Source organism: Hyperoodon ampullatus, assembly GCF_949752795.1.
Source record: "Hyperoodon ampullatus genome assembly, chromosome: 4".
NCBI lineage: Eukaryota > Metazoa > Chordata > Mammalia > Artiodactyla > Ziphiidae > Hyperoodon > Hyperoodon ampullatus.
Genome location: NC_136917.1, coordinates 61,617,557 through 61,633,943, shown reverse-complemented (window position 1 = coordinate 61,633,943; position 16,387 = coordinate 61,617,557). Strand labels below are relative to the sequence as shown.

Genomic DNA, 16,387 nt, shown 5'->3' with positions numbered 1-16,387 from the left:
AATTCCTCCCCTACACAGGCAAATCTGTCTCTCCCTGGGCACGACTCGGACACCCTTCTTCACATGGCCCTTGCTTAGTCCCTGGGGCCCAGCTTCACCTCATACTGGTCCACAGGAGTTCTGTGATGGGGCTCAGAGGTTTCGTTTTCATGAGTATGTGCAGGCACTCTCAAAATCATCAAAATGACATGAAGATTATTTTAAGTTAAAAACATCTGAACAAACAGTAACTAAACTTCTTTTGCTAACTTGAGGAGAGCCTCCCAAAAATACAGTTGCCATAAATCCCCTCTGTGGTGGGGCTGCGGGCATGGTTTACAGCCAGAAAGGAGACTGACCACCTGGATGAGAACAAACTGCAGGAACTCTCAAGCCTTCCCTTTGTTTCCCTAAAAGCCCATGTGTTTCCTAAACATCCTGTTTTTCCTTAAACCCTTTTCTCCTCTTCCTTACTCTGCTAGGTTGGTATATAAACCCCTGTCCTTAGCTGTTTAGGGAGCTGCTTCTTTTATGCACTTCTGTGTGCATGTGAATAAACTCTGTCTTTTCTCCCCTTAATCTGTCTTTTGTTAGTTAATTCACAGGCCCCCAACCATTGCAACCTAAGATGGTAGTGGAAAAGTTTTCCTCAGGACACATGACACTAAAATTTTCTAGGAACTGTTATTTGTAATGTGTTGATATCACATGGGGGAATGCCACAATATTCGGTGTAAATACATTAAATATATTGAAGTGGGTGCTTTTTTGGGGGCTGAGGGAGAGTAGGGGATAAAGTATGAAGGGAAACAAAAATATGATAGTAATGATCCATCAAGTAGTTATAGTATTAATTCAATTTTTGTACCTGGGGTTAGAGGGAGCACCAGGAGCAAGCACAGCAAAGCATAAATTACTCTTAGGTGGCAGGGCTAGTGCTGGCCTTTTTGTTCCCTCTACTTTTCTATATTCTCTAAAAGTTTTCTAATCCGTGTGTTTTATTTTCATTATCCCCAAACCCAACACTTGAAAATGTTTTTCTCCTACTGGATAGGGGTCGTGGCCCATTACTGTCTCCCCCATTGCTTCTGTCAGCTACCTCCCACTTCTTAGCCACCCTGCCTCTCCTAGACACACATATGCACACACACACACGGACACACACGGACATGCACACACACGTACACACATGCACACACGCACACACAACCTACACCACACGCACACACACACAAACGTACACGCGCATACACATGCACACACGTACATGCACACGTACACAGACACACACACACGTACACACATACACAGAGGCTTTTACAGAATTAGCCTGTCTCTGTCTCAGCTTGTGCCTTGGTCAGTAGAAAGAATCAATAGTCTCTGTCCTTTCCTCCAGAATGACCTCCTAGTTTTAGGACTGTCTTTGGTTCCCAGAATAACTGACCTTTGCGCTTTTATCCTGCCCTGCTCTGTAGGTCTGCCTAGATTCCTGGTGTCAGCCTTCCTCAGTTTCTCAACCTGCTGCTACCTATTGTATAGGGTTGAGTAGTGTCCCCGCCGAATTCACATCCTTCCTAGAACTCCAGAATGGTACCTTATTTGGAAATAGGTTTCGCAGGTATAATTAGTTAAAACAAAGTCCTACTGGGATAGGGTGAGCCCTTAATCCAAAATGACTGGTCCTTCTAAGAATGTCCTTACAAGAAGACGGCAAGAGACAAACACACAGGGAGATCACTATGTGACAACAAAGGCAGAGATTGGAGTGACGAATCTATAGGCAAAGGATTGCCAAGGAAGCACGTATCCTACCCTGGAGCCTTCAGAGCCAGCATGGCCCTGGTAACACCTTGATTTTGGACTTCTGGCCTCCAGCACTGTGAAAAAATAAATTTCTGTTTTTTTTTTTCCATATGTTTATCATTTTTTTAAATTTATTTTTTTAATTTATTTTTTATTTTTTATTAGTTTCTGCTTTATAACAAAGTGAATCAGTCATACATACACATCTCTTCCCACATCCCTTCCCTGTTGCGTCTCCCTCCCTCCCACCCTCCCTATCCCACCCCTCCAGGCGGTCACAAAGCACCGAGCTGATCTCCCTGTGCTCTGCGGCTGCTTCCCACTATCTATCTACCTTACGTTTGGTAGTGTATATATGTCCATGCCTCTCTTTCGCTTTGTCACAGCTTACCCTTCACCCTCCCCATATCCTCAAGTCCGTTCTCAAGTAGGTCTGTGTCTTTATTCCCGTTTTACCCCTAGGTTCTTCATGACATTTTTTTTTTTTTAATTCCATATATATGTGCTAGCATACGGTATTTGTCTTTCTCTTTCTGACTTACTTCACTCTGTATGACAGACTCTAGGTCTATCCACCTCATTACAAATAGCTCAGTTTCGTTCCTTTTTATGGCTGAGTAATATTCCATTGTATATATGTGCCACATCTTCTTTATCCATTCATCCGATGATGGACACTTAGGTTGTTTCCATCTCCGGGCTATTGTGAATAGAGCTGCAATGAACATTTTGGTACATGTCTCTTTTTGAATTATGGTTTTCTCAGGGTATATGCCTAGTAGTGGGATTGCTGGGTCATATGGTAGTTCTATTTTTAGTTTTTTAAGGAACCTCCATACTGTTCTCCATAGTGGCTGTACCAATTCACATTCCCACCAGCAGTGCAAGAGTGTTCCCTTTTCTCCACACCCTCTCCAGCATTTATTGTTTCTAGATTTCTTGATGATGGCCATTCTGACTGGTGTGAGATGATATCTCATTGTAGTTTTGATTTGCATTTCTCTAATGATTAATGATGTTGAGCATCCTTTCATGTGTTTGTTGGCAGTCTGTATATCTTCTTTGGAGAAATGCCTATTTAAGTCTTCTGCCCATTTTTGGATTGGGTTGTTTGTTTTTTTGCTATTGAGCTGCATGAGCTGTTTATAAATTTTGGAGATTAATCCTTTGTCCATTGCTTCATTTGCAAATATTTTCTCCCATTCTGAGGGTTGTCTTTTGGTCTTGTTTATGGTTTCCTTTGCTGTGCAAAAGCTTTGAAGTTTCATTAGGTCCCATTTGTTTATCTTTGTTTTTAGTTCCATTTCTCTAGGAGGTGGGTCCAAAAGGATCTTGCTGTGATTTATGTCATAGAGTGTTCTACCTATGTTTTCCTCTAAGAGTTTGATAGTGCCTGGCCTTACATTTAGGTCTTTAATCCATTTTGAGCTTATTTTTGTGTATGGTGTTAGGGAATGATCTAATCTCATACTTTTACATGTCCCTGTCCAGTTTTCCCAGCACCACTTATTGAAGAGGCTGTCCTTTCTCCACTGTACATTCCTGCCTCCTTTATCAAAGATAAGTTGGCCATATGTGCGTGGGTTTATCTCTGGGCTTTCTATCCTGATCCACTGATCTATCTTTCTGTTTTTATGCCAGTACCACACTGTCTTAATTACTGTAGCTTTGTAGTATAGTCTGAAGTCAGGGAGCCTGATTCCTCCAGCTCCGTTTTTCGTTCTCAAGATTGCTTTGGCTATTCGGGGTCTTTTGTTTTTCCAAACAAATTTTGAAATTTTTTGTTCTAGTTCTGTGAAAAATGCCAGTGGTAGTTTGATAGGGATTGCATTGAATCTGTAGATTGCTTTGGGTAGTAGAGTCATTTTCACAATATTGATTCTTCCAATCCAGGAGCATGGTATATCTCTCCATCTATTTGTCTCCTCTTTAATTTCTTTCATCAGTGTCTTATAATTTTCTGCATACAGGTCTTAGGTCTCCTTAGGTAGGTTTATTCCTAGATATTTTATTCTTTTTGTTGCAATGGTAAATGGGAGTGTTTTCTTGATTTCACTTTCAGATTTTTCATCATTGGTGTACAGGAATGCCAGAGATTTCTGTGCATTAATTTTGTATCCTGCTACTTTACCAAATTCATTGATTAGCTCTAGTAGTTTTTTGGTAGCATCTTTAGGATTCTCTATGTATAGTATCATGTCATCTGCAAACAGTGACAGCTTTACTTCTTCTTTTCCAATTTGGATTCCTTTTATTTCCTTTTCTTCTCTGATTGCTGTGGCTAAAACTTCCAAAACTATGTTGAATAAGAGTGGTGAGAGTGGGCAGCCTTGTCTTGTTCCTGATCTTAGTGGAAATGGTTTCAGTTTTTCACCATTGAGGACAATGTTGGCTGTGGGTTTTTCATATATGGCCTTTATTATGTTGAGGAAAGTTCCCTCTCTGCCTACTTTCTGCAGGGTTTTTATCATAAATGGGTGTTGAATTTTGTCGAAAGCTTTCTCCGCATCTATTGAGATGATCATATGGGTTTTCTCCTTCAATTTGTTAATATGGTGTATCACATTGATTGATTTGCGTATATTGAAGAATCCTTGCATTCCTGGAATAAACCCCACTTGATCATGGTGTATGATCCTTTTAATGTGCTGTTGGATTCTGTTTGCTAGTATGTTGTTGAGGATTTTTGCATCTATGTTCATCAGTGATATTGGCCTGTAGTTTTCTTTCTTTGTGACATCCTTGCCTGGTTTTGGTATCAAGGTGATGGTGGCCTCGTAGAATGAGTTTGGGAGTGTTCCTTCCTCTGATATTGTTTGGAAGAGTTTGAGAAGGATGGGTGTTAGCTCTTCTCTAAATGTTTGATAGAATTCGCCTGTGAAGCCATCTGGTCCTGGGCTTTTGTTTGATGGAAGATTTTTAATCACAGTTTCAATTTCAGTGCTTGTGATTGGTCTATTCATATTTTCTATTTCTTCCTGAGTCAGTCTTGGTAGGTTGTGCATTTCTAAGAATTTGTCCATTTCTTCCAGGTTGTCCATTTTATTGGCATAGAGTTGCTTATAGTAATCTCTCATGATCTTTTGTATTTCTGCAGTGTCAGTTGTTACTTCTCCTTTTTCATTTCTAATTCTATTGATTTGAGTCTTCTCCCTTCTTTTCTTGATGAGTCTGGCTAATGGTTTGTCAATTTTGTTTATCTTCTCAAAGAACCAGCTTTTAGTTTTATTGATCTTTGCTATTGTTTCCTTCATTTCTTTTTCATTTATTTCTGATCTGATCTTTATGATTTCTTTCCTTCTGCTAACTTTGGGGGTTTTTTGTTCTTCTTTCTCTAATTGCTTTAGGTGCAGGGTCAGGTTGTTTACTCGAAATGTTTCCTGTTTCTTAAGGTGGGATTGTATTGCTATAAACTTCCCCCTTAGAACTGCTTTTGCTGCGTCCCATAGGTTTTGGGTCGTCGTGTCTCCATTGTCATTTGTTTCTAGGTATTTTTTAATTTCCTCTTTGATTTCTTCAGTGATCACTTCGTTATTGAGTAGTGTATTGTTTAGCCTCCATGTGTTTGTATTTTTTACAGATCTTTTCCTGTAATTGATGTCTAGTCTCATAGCATTGTGGTCGGAAAAGATACTTGATACAATTTCAATTTTCTTAAATTTACCAAGGCTTGATTTGTGACCCAAGATATGATCTATCCTGGAGAATGTTCCATGAGCACTTGAGAAAAATGTGTATTCTGTTGTTTTTGGATGGAATGTCCTATAAATATCAACTAAGTCCATCTTGTTTAATGTATCATTTAAAGCTTGTGTTTCCTTATTTATTTTCATTTTGGATGATCTGTCCATTGGTGAAAGTGGGGTGTTAAAGTCCCCTACTATGATTGTGTTACTGTCGATTTCCCCTTTTATGGCTGTTAGTATTTGCCTTATGTATTGAGGTGCTCCTATGTTGGGTGCATAAATATTTACAATTGTTATATCTTCTTCTTGGATCGATCCCTTTATCGTTATGTAGTGTCCTTCTTAGTCTCTTCTAATAGTCTTTATTTTAAAGTCTATTTTGTCTGATATAAGAATTGCTACTCCAGCTTTCTTTTGATTTCCATTTGCATGGAATATCTTTTTCCATCCCCTTACTTTCAATCTGTATGTGTCTCTAGGTCTGAAGTGGGTCTCTTGTAGACAGCATATATATGGGTCTTGTTTTTGTATCCATTCAGCCACTCTGTGTCTTTTGGTGGGAGCATTTAGTCCATTTACATTTAAGGTAATTATTGATATGTATGTTTCTATTCCCATTTCCTTAATTGCTTTGGGTTCGTTATTGTAGGTATATTCCTTCTGTTGTGTTTCTTGCCTAGAGAAGTTCCTTTAGCATTTGTTGTAAAGCTGGTTTGGTGGTGCTGAACTCTCTCAGCTTTTGCTTGTCTGTAAACGTTTTAATTTCTCCATCAAATCTGAATGAGATCCTTGCTGGGTAGAGTAGTCTTGGTTGCAGGTTTTTCTCCTTCATCACTTTAATTATGTCCTGCCACTCCCTTCTGGCTTGTAGAGTTTCTGCTGAGAGATCAGCTGTTATCCTGATGGGGATTCCCTTGTGTGTTATTTGTTGTTTTTCCCTTGCTGCTTTTAATATGATTTCTTTGTGTTTAATTTTTGACAGTTTGATTAATATGTGTCTTGGCGTATTTCTCCTTGGATTTATTCTGTATGGGACTCTGTGCCTCCTGGACTTGATTAACTATTTCCTTTCCCATATTAGGGAAGTTTTCAACTATAATCTCTTCAAATATTTTCTCAGTCCCTTTCTTTTTCTCTTCTTCTTCTGGAACCCCTATAATTCGAATGTTGGTGCGTTTAATGTTGTCCCAGAGGTCTCTGAGACTGTCCTCTATTCTTTTCATTCTTTTTTCTTTATTTTGCTCTGCATCAGTTATTTCCACTATTTTATCTTCCACCTCACTTATCCGTTCTTCTGCCTCAGTTATTCTGCTATTGATCCCATCTAGAGTATTTTTCATTTCATTTATTGTGTTTTTAATCGATGCTTGATTCCTCTTTAGTTCTTCTAGGTCCTTGTTAACTGTTTCTTGCATTTTGTCTATCCTATTTCCAAGATTTTGGATCATCTTTACTATCACTATTCTGAATTCTTTTTCAGGTAGACTGCCTATTACCTCTTCATTTGTTAGGTCTGGTAGGTTTTTATCTTGCTCCTTCACCTGCTGTGTGTTTTTCTGTCTTCTCATTTTGCTTATGTTACTGTGTTTGGGGTCTCCTTTTTGCAGGCTGCAGATTCGTAGTTCCCGTTGTTTTTGGTATCTGTCCCCCGTGGCTAAGGTTGTTTCAGTAGGTTGTGTAGGCTTCCTGGTGGGGGGGACTAATGCCTGTGTTCTGGTGGTTGAGGCTCGATCTTGTCTTTCTGGTGGACAGGTCCACGTCTGGTGGTGTGTTTTGGGGTGCCTGTGGCCTTATTATGTTTTTAGGTAGCCTCTCTGCTAATGGGTGGGGTTGTGTTCCTGCCTTGCTAGTTGCTTGGCATAGGGTGACCAGCACTCTAGCTTGCTGGTCGTTGACTGAAGCTGGGTGCTGGTGTTGAGATGGAGATCCCTGGGAGATTTTCGCTGCTTGATATTATGTGGAGCTGGGAGGTCTCTTGTGGACCCGTGTCCTGAGGTTGGCTCTCCCACTTCAGAGGCACAGCACTGACTCCTGGCTGCAGCACCAAGAGCCTTTCATCCAACCGGCTCCAGGTATGTGGGGAGTTTCTTGCCTTTTGGGGGGTCTGAGGTCTTCTGTCAGCGTTCAGTAGGTGTTCTGTTGAAGTTGTTCCACGTGTAGATGAATTTCTGATGTATCTGTGGGGAGGAAGGTGATCTCCGCGTCTTACTCTTCCGCCATCTTCCTCCGGCTGTCTGTTGTTTTAAGTCACCACATTTGTGGTACTTTGTTTCAGCAGCCCTAGGAAATTAATATATCCACCTAAACTCAACTGGGATTTCACCCAGGAGGATTCTGGGTACCCAGAAGAGCCTCATCTGCCTGCAGTATCCTCCTGGTCTGGTATTCTCAACATCCAGAGTCTTGGAGGAAGATGAGGGAGCAGTCTCCTCTGTGCCTTTATTTATGCTAAAATGAGCTCCAGTTGAACACAAATCAGAGATGAGATTAGATATTTTCCTCTACTTTAATGTAAACTTTACTTGGGCCATGCAGCAAACACAGGGAGAAAGATGTCTTGAGAATCTGGACAAGCACAGTGGAAAGATTGAAATCTAGTGGAAAACTTTTTATACTGGGGTTATCACTTCTGAACCCACTTTCCGATACCGTTGTGCTGGCAGTGCTGTGCCGTGAATAGTTTGGCCAAGCCTGGGGCACGCCCTTCTGTACCTCCAAAGTTCAAGGTAGAAAGTCAGAATCCTCATCACTGTCCTGCCCTCCTGCTACTCCACTGGGCTTCCACCTTGGAGAAGAAATAAAGAGCTGGCTCTGTTCTCCCTCCCCTCCCTGTGTCTCTCTGGAGAGCACTGAGAGGCCCTAGGGACAGAAGAAGTTCCTGGGAACTCCTAGATAAGACAGCTGTCCTGGAAACAGCCAGGAGCCGTCACCTTCTCTGACTGTGCTGTCACTCCAGCTGCAGTGAGTCACCTGCTGGTTGAGACATGCTGGTCCTTCTGCCACTCCCCCCCCTTCGTGGGAGGACTGCCCCTTCCTACAGCAGTTGTCCAACTCCTGCCAGTCTTGTCCCCTCCAAGCCACTTTGTACACTAGGCAGAGTGGATCTTTCCAAGCGGAGTCACTCACTCACCTGCTGAAACCTTCAGATAGCTCCCCATTCACCCTACGGTGAATTCCAACTTCTTACCGAGGCTGCCAAGTGGTAAGGCCATGGCTGAGTGGTTCTTTAGCACCTCTGTCACCTGTCACCTCTTCTGTTTACTCCCTATGATAGGGAGCTAGTCACAATTCTCTGCACAGGCCTCTCTTTTCCCTCTCTTCACTAGGCTTTTTCATGTGCACTTGCTGTGCCTGGAACCATCTTTCCCATTCCCTGCTGTCTATCTCTCTCATACCCTCCATTTTCATTTAAATATTGTCATCTCTGAGAAATCTTTAAACACATGCACACACTCACACAGAGTCAGCTGTCCCAGTAACTCAATGCTTTTAAAATTGCTCTTTTACTGCTTAGCACTCAGCATGATTTGTAAAGCTATTTGTGTGATTATATGAAGAGCACCTATCTCCTCCACTAGACTGTAAGGTCCTGAGGGCAGGAACTTACCTTTTCATCATTTCATCCCAGCACCCAACCCAGAGCCTGGCTCATACTAGAGGCTTAATTAAGTATTTTTTGCACGAATGCTGAATTTTCAGATAGCTCTGTAACTAGGGTCCATCCAGTTCTGATATTCTACAGGTATACAGACCATATTTCCATCCACCCACCTGACATATATTTTCCACATTTAATCTGCATGTGAATTTGCTGCTAGTAAAACACATGCCTCCCTGTTGTTGGTATATTATGATTAATTTATATATAGAATTGTAACTTTTTTTTCAGAGAAAAACTCTACATTTTCGTCATTTCCTTTTGATGTAATTTGTGCTACTACTCATTGACTGATAGCCTCTAAGAACTGCCTTCATTTTCTCCATATCTCTGATATTTCAGACTGATAGTTGCACTTGTATAGGAAATGATTTTTTCCCAGTTTTTTTGTGTGTAGTGATGAATCTTTAACACAGAGATATTTTTCAAAAAATAATCTCCGTCTGTACTTGGCAGGAGCTCTGCTTGCCCATTTTCTCCCTCCCCCTCTTTGCAGCCTCTGTCTTTCCTGCCCATGTTGCTTCTTTTCACAGCAATATTTTAGCAGCACGCCAGGCTTCTTCAGTTTCAGTGGTCTGCATTTTTCCAATTGGAAAATACTCCCTTGACCTATTGTTAATCATGGAGCTCACACGTACAGCCTGTACTTTTTCTTATTCTGGAAATATCTTTGGGATTGGGGAGGGAAGCTTAGCAGAAATCGGGAAGACCCTCTGAACAGAGGAGGTGTTGAAATTTAAGTTGTGTTTATTGGGAAGAAAAGTGGTGGTGCTGAAAATCCAGTGGGCTTTGGGGAACAAAAAGGGATCCCCACTGCGATCTCTGGGGAAAATTATGTACTTACTATGGGTCAGGTCCTCTTCAAAGAGTTTTATATTCTTCATCTCATTTAATCCTCACCAACACCCTTGGAGGTCATTATTCATTAATTCACTCACTGACTCATTTATTTACTGAACTAATATTTACTGCATATCTAATATGTGCCAGGACATTCTGGAGGTTGAATGGGATGAGGCATTGAAAGCTCATAACAGTGGGGTGCATCCAGATGTCATTTACAGAGATTAGGGTAAGGGCAAATGTTTGGGTGGGGAAAGCAAACATTCCATTTCTGTTGCAATTCTTTCCTAACACCTGTTCCCTCCCCCATCTCCATTTTTCAAATAAGAAAACAAACTTCCAATAGATGCCCAAGATTGTATGGTTGCTAGGAGAAGACTCTGAACTGGAACCCAGGTCATTCTGATTCCGGAGCCAAGCTCTGTGCTTTCGACTCCATAGCCTTGAGAAAATGAAGCATGGCTGCACTGGGTGCTCGCCCAAAGCCTCTCCCCTGTCCTTGTCCTCATCTAGCATAGTGGCCTCCTTTTTCCCATCTGAATACCTGTCACCCAACTTACACTGTCTCCCTGTATTTTAGAGGCGGATACTCTTGGCATAAAGAGTAGAAGAGGAAAAATCATTTAAGGCATTAGTTGTGACCCAATGAAAAACTGTCATTAAGGGACACATTAATTAGCTCATTTTCCTGTGATGACTCATTAATGAATGCTCTGGTGAAAGTGCTCCTCCAGACACTTAAGTAGAAAAATAGAAAAAGACAAAGCTAACGTGGGCAGAATCACCTCTGTCTCTTCTCCTGGGATAAGCCAGTCCCTGAATCTTTCTCTCAGGTATGGAGACCAGCGCACATGCTCTGGCCGCATTTTACCTGTGCGTGCTTAGTTGGGGGGGCTGTCCCATTATAGCTCATCACCTGACATCTGTGATCTATCTCTTCTGTGCTTACATTCTGCATCCTCAGATGCTCAAGCAGAGGGATTGGGTGACACAGATCCCTGAGGGTCTTTTGGATGGTATATACATGAGTGCTTTGAGGAGGTTTCTGCCTGATTCTCTTAAACAACAGCAACAACAGCTTGCTTTTAAGACCTGTAGCCGTCACAGCTTAAAAATGTTTTCCCAAAGGAAAAGGAAACAATTTTCAAGTCATTTCCTGCATATTAAGCAGGCATTTGTTTACACTACTAGCCAAGCTTTCAGATTTCAAGGAAGTGTATTTTCCCAGGATGTTGGTCTATAAAATTTAAAAATACTAAAAATATTCAAAGCATATGAGAAACAGGTGCAAACACAGACTCCTCTGGAGGCTGGGGGCAATGGGCTTGTTCAGCTTTTGGTACTGCCCCAGGCCCAGAGAGGGCTTTACTCAAGCTTCGTGGCTCCAGGCCCCAGGGTTCACATGTGTTCCACAATACGAAGTCACTCCTTCCCCTTCTCCCCTCCTCTTCCCTTTTCCATTTTGATAAGTTTGCAAGCAAATTGCAAACTGTCATCTCAACATCTTTACCTTCACAATGGGATCTCACTAGAGATCGTAGCAGGTGGCAAATTGGTCCGATTTATCATTATTTGCATTTTTAATTTGTGGTATTTTAGGCCCAGAGAGTTTTTTATGGGTCTTAAAATGGCAACAGAAACATTGATACATAATTCATTATCTGTTTTTCGTAATGCATGTAGTTAACAACCCATCGACAAACAGAAAAATCATCAGCACTTCAAGCAAGATGAAGTTATAGCTTTAGCTTTCTTTCCCCCCTACTCTTCCCCTCTGTGGTCTCTAAGAATAAATTGCTTGTATCTGAAGCACAGTCTGCAGCCGCCATGCTGATGTTTTGTCAACAGGAAAAGCCTTCTTAGTTGCAGCTTATTATTCAGAATGACCAAATCTTAAATAACTAAGGTAAAGTGTTTGTTGGGCTTCCACAGTTTCTTGACTTGGGAACACTGGGTACGTTTTCAATTTGAGCAAAAGGTGAGAAAGCAAGAGGAATACCTCCAATCCTGATCCTGCTTTCTCTTTCCTTCCAAACCCCTAAACCGCCCTCTACAGTATTCCTTTGTCATACTTTCCTTCCCCATCCCCTCCCCACCCCCACCAGACATTGCTGTTGGCATAACTCTAAGTTGGAAGAAAGAGAAATCCTTTTGAAACAAATCTGTAATCCTTTTGAAATAACAACTCCACAGATAAACAATACACCTAGACAGGATGCCCAGGAATTTGACTGAGAAGATACCAGCAAAATAAAGGGGACCTTGAGCAATTTTATCAGAAGGATGATCAGTGAAGGAAACCGTGCAGGCTAATTCAAGAGAAATGTAAAGACCTTATTGTGTTCATGGTGGCAGAGCTGTAACTCAACTGAGATAGGCAGATTTCTTATTTTTCCAGGCTACTCCAGGCACCTCTACACAGAAAGCCCGTTCCATCAGGATGAAACACCTCTGAAAAGTCTATCCGATAGAGTTTCCCTTTCTTTGTCTCCTACTGTGTAGATAAATCAGTTAACCAAAATGCCATTTGTGGGCAGTGCTCCAAGATGACACATGTTCTGTTCAGTGTGGGCAAGACCAGGAAAACACTCTGCCCTCCAGGAGTTGAGTGGTCATTGACACCAGACGGTGCAGCATATGATCGGTCTTCAGTTATTAACGTGTGTTAGTTTTCAACCACCTTGTAATCTTTAGAGCTTCCTCATTTCACCAGGTCCATCAAATACCTCTATTAAATCCATAGTTGTTGGAAGAGTTTAAATCATAGATAAAAGTAATCACTTGCTTCATCAGTGATACGATTATCCTTTCAGGATTTCCTTTATTCAAGGATTTATGGAGTGCTTACTAGATTACTGGGCACCATTCATGGCATTAGGGAGACCTCACTGCCACATCAAGTTTTAATGTCTTTCTAGACCCAAGAAGATTAGAGAGACGTAAGAAAATATGTGCATAATTTCCACACTACAAATAATGGCTTGCTAGCAGGCATCTGACTCCAGCCAGAATTTACTGGAGACCTTGACATTGGCTCTATTTATTGCTAATGACTAAACTTTCTTCTGGTGATAAATTAAAAAGACTCTAAAAACAATAGCTTGGGGCTTCCCTGGTGTCACAGTGGTTGAGAATCTGCCTGCTAATGCAGGGGACACGGGTTCGAGCCCTGGTCCGGGAGGATCCCACATGCTGCGGAGCAACTAGGCCCGTGAGCCACAAGTACTGAGCCTGCACGTCTGGAGCCTGTGCTCTGCAACAAGAGAGGCCGCGATAGTGGGAGGCCCGCGCACCGCGATGAGGAGTGGCCCCCGCTTGCCACAACTAGAGATAGCACTCGCACAGAAACAAAGACCCAACAGAGCAAAGATAAATAAATAAATTAATAAACTCCTACCCCCAACATCATCTTTAAAAACAAACAAACAAACAAACAAAAACCAATAGCTTGGGCAACTGAATCCAGGTTTTCCTGCATGATATTTTCTAGTCAGGAAGAGTCACTCCCAGAATGAGTGTTTTAGAGGATCTGGAGGATGACTTATGACACCTCCAGTGAGAACCTGATAGCTTTTTTATACAGTTGATGGCATTGGGTCATCTCCATAACACATGGCTGCACTCATCAATGTGTAGTCCCTCTAAAGCAGAATAGACTCCTGAAGAGTACATTTCAGAACACATCACTTGCTCTTTATTCTTTTATTGCAGTTTGACTTCCCTCTTGCTAATAAGCTGCTCTCTTCTCTGAGAAGATTTATAATGTCAGGAATGCACATGCAAGGACAGTTTAATAAAAAAGTTCTAAAGGAAGACTTATGTTAATTTATAATGCACCATTTGTCGACAATCTGAAAGACAGTATTTCAAACAAAGGTAACTAGGGGGATGTTAATAGCCAGCAAATGTATTTATGCTAACTCTTATTCATTGCATTATAGAAAAGATTTGTCATTATGTTAGTCGTGTTCTTAATTGTACGTAATTTTCATAATTTACTTTTTAAATCAAAATATCATAGTAGATGCTTTCAGCAGACTTCCAGTTTTAGATTATTATATATACTAAAATATGCCAGACTTTGGGTTTTAGTAAAGAAAACAAATGGCTCAGATGTACTTCCAAATGTTAGTGTAGCATCATTTTATTTAGTAAGGCTGGCATGCTCCCAGATTCCAGATAAATAGAGAATTGGGCAATTATCCAGATAATCTGATCCAAAAAACATTTTTTTGCTTGAATTGTTTTTTTCTTGGGCAGAAATATCTAAGTTAATTGGCTTAGCCATTTCTTTTATATGCTTGTGCATATTCAGTCTGAAGCCTAGGGAACAAGCAAAATTCCACTAAGCTTCCTTGGGACATCACTGGACTTATTGCTGGTAGGTGGAGTTTATTGTACAGAAACAAGGAAATGAGAAGCAATAGCCACATTCCTTGGGAGCTTCTTTGGTTAATCTCTACATCTACACCCACCAATTTTTCTAGATGAGGCTATGAATGTTACAGGGTTTATGGAAGTGGCTCCAGTTCAGTAGATGGATCCAAGATAAGGGGACAGATGGAGTAAAATTAGTTTAATTACAGGATTTTTCATCTATTCATAATTTGCAGTGCCCTGCAGCTTCCTGTAAGCCTGGTTCTTCAGTGCCTGGCTGTGGGTGATCCCATTCCTACAGAGAGGCTTCAATGGCCTCATGCATGCACAACTAAATTGTCCCCCTCTTCAGTCTCAGTGTCTCACACTCCAAATCCTCTAATTCATGTTACCTACCAGTCAAGTAAATTTCCAAAACCCTAGCTTTCCTTTTAGTCTCCTAATCACAAACTTTCAGAGGCTCTCCATTTCTAAGAGGATAATATCCAAACTGCTTAGCTTGACATGCAGGGCCCTCTGAGGCCTGCCCACTCATCTCTTCAGCTTTCCTTCTGGTGCCCCTACAGGAAGTCTTTATTGTAGTCACATGGAGTATCTCATCAGTCCCCTGTCTGCTGTGGGCCATTCTGGACCTCACCTTCACTGGCCTCCTCTGAATGCCTACGTCTCTCTTCCCACTGATTCAATTCCTTTGCTCATTAAAGCCTAGCCCAATTCTGTTTCCTCCTTTGAAATCTTCCTGAACAGGATGGTCCATGAGGCCTCCTTTGCTGTGAGTTGGTACCAATCCTTCGCCACCTAATTGTGTCCCATGCAGGGGCATCTCTTGCCCTGACATCTTATTTGGACAATGAACTCCTTTCCTGCCAGTGACATCTTGTGTCAGCCCAACATGTGAAACCTTTTTGCATGCTTCATGGCATCATAGGCTCTGACTGAATGGCAGGATGAGAAATTATGAGCCCAGTTGTATTTTCTACTCTTTCAGCCACACCTTCTGTGGTGGAAGGTATCTTTCAGATAGAGGCAAGTGAAACTCTGAGAAGCCCAATGTATGAACAAGGCCTCTGACTCACAACTTCCCAGAATGGCTAAGAGCTGGCTCTGGGGTCTGAGTGCCTAGATTAAAACAATGGTTTTACTACTTACTGGCTACATGATACCTCTCCACCTCTGTGCCTTCATATAAAATGGGCACAATAATGGTACCCATACCAATGGTTGTTGAGGGGATTAAACAACATCATATAGGTAAGGAACTTAGTGCTTGGTACACAGTAAGTGCCCACTAAATATTTGCTTTTAATTTATTACTAAACTGTCAAAAGAATTAGGTCCCAGTTTTCTCTTTCGGGGGAGTGACAGTTGACAGTAAAAGCACAGGACCACTATTGAATAATGGACTTTGGAGATGGGTCTCCATCTCCTGGACTAACCTGGTAGTTCCAAGTATTCTCAGGGGGTGTCTCCTTGGGCCCATCTACTGGGATGACAAGCCCAACTCTACAGAGAGAGTTTTATTTTTATTTTGGTGTACCTCCTCCTCAGCTCTTTGACATAACTGCAAGCCTTTCTCAATTCAGCAAGCTATTGCTATTGAATCTAGGATCAACACAGTAGTCTAGGATGGGTTAGAGCTATGAACAAAACAAATGTGAAAACTGTACAGGTGAGACAATCAAGAAGTCCAAGACCTGGACTAGGAAACAACCAGAAGTATCCTAGACATTCCTGAGCTGCCTGGGGCAGAGCTGAGACATTTATACTAGAACCATAGTATAATCTTGCCTGTGTGCTGCATGTCTTTTACTGTATGGATTTGCATTTAAGTCACCTCTTTACCACATTTATGCGGTTTCAAATATTTCACCTAATGGGCTGCTTTTCCTTCAGGCCTACATCTGCCACATCTTGAGGAAGTTCCCTTCCTCCCTGTGAGCCTGAATAGGCAAGACCCAGTGTTAGACCAGAAGACAACCCATTTGGCTCCTGGACACACCCGGAAGAGCCCACAGAGCAATCAGCCTGCAGAGTGGTAAGT

At 41.6% G+C, this 16,387-nt stretch overlaps 1 protein-coding gene across 1 annotated transcript in view; it reads right to left on the bottom strand.

The window, feature by feature from the left end:
• Positions 1–16,387, bottom strand: part of TRPC7 (transient receptor potential cation channel subfamily C member 7) — a gene marked incomplete at both ends in the record, with an annotated part of 130,040 nt that overhangs the window by 112,889 nt on the left and 764 nt on the right. The window lies entirely within an intron of this gene.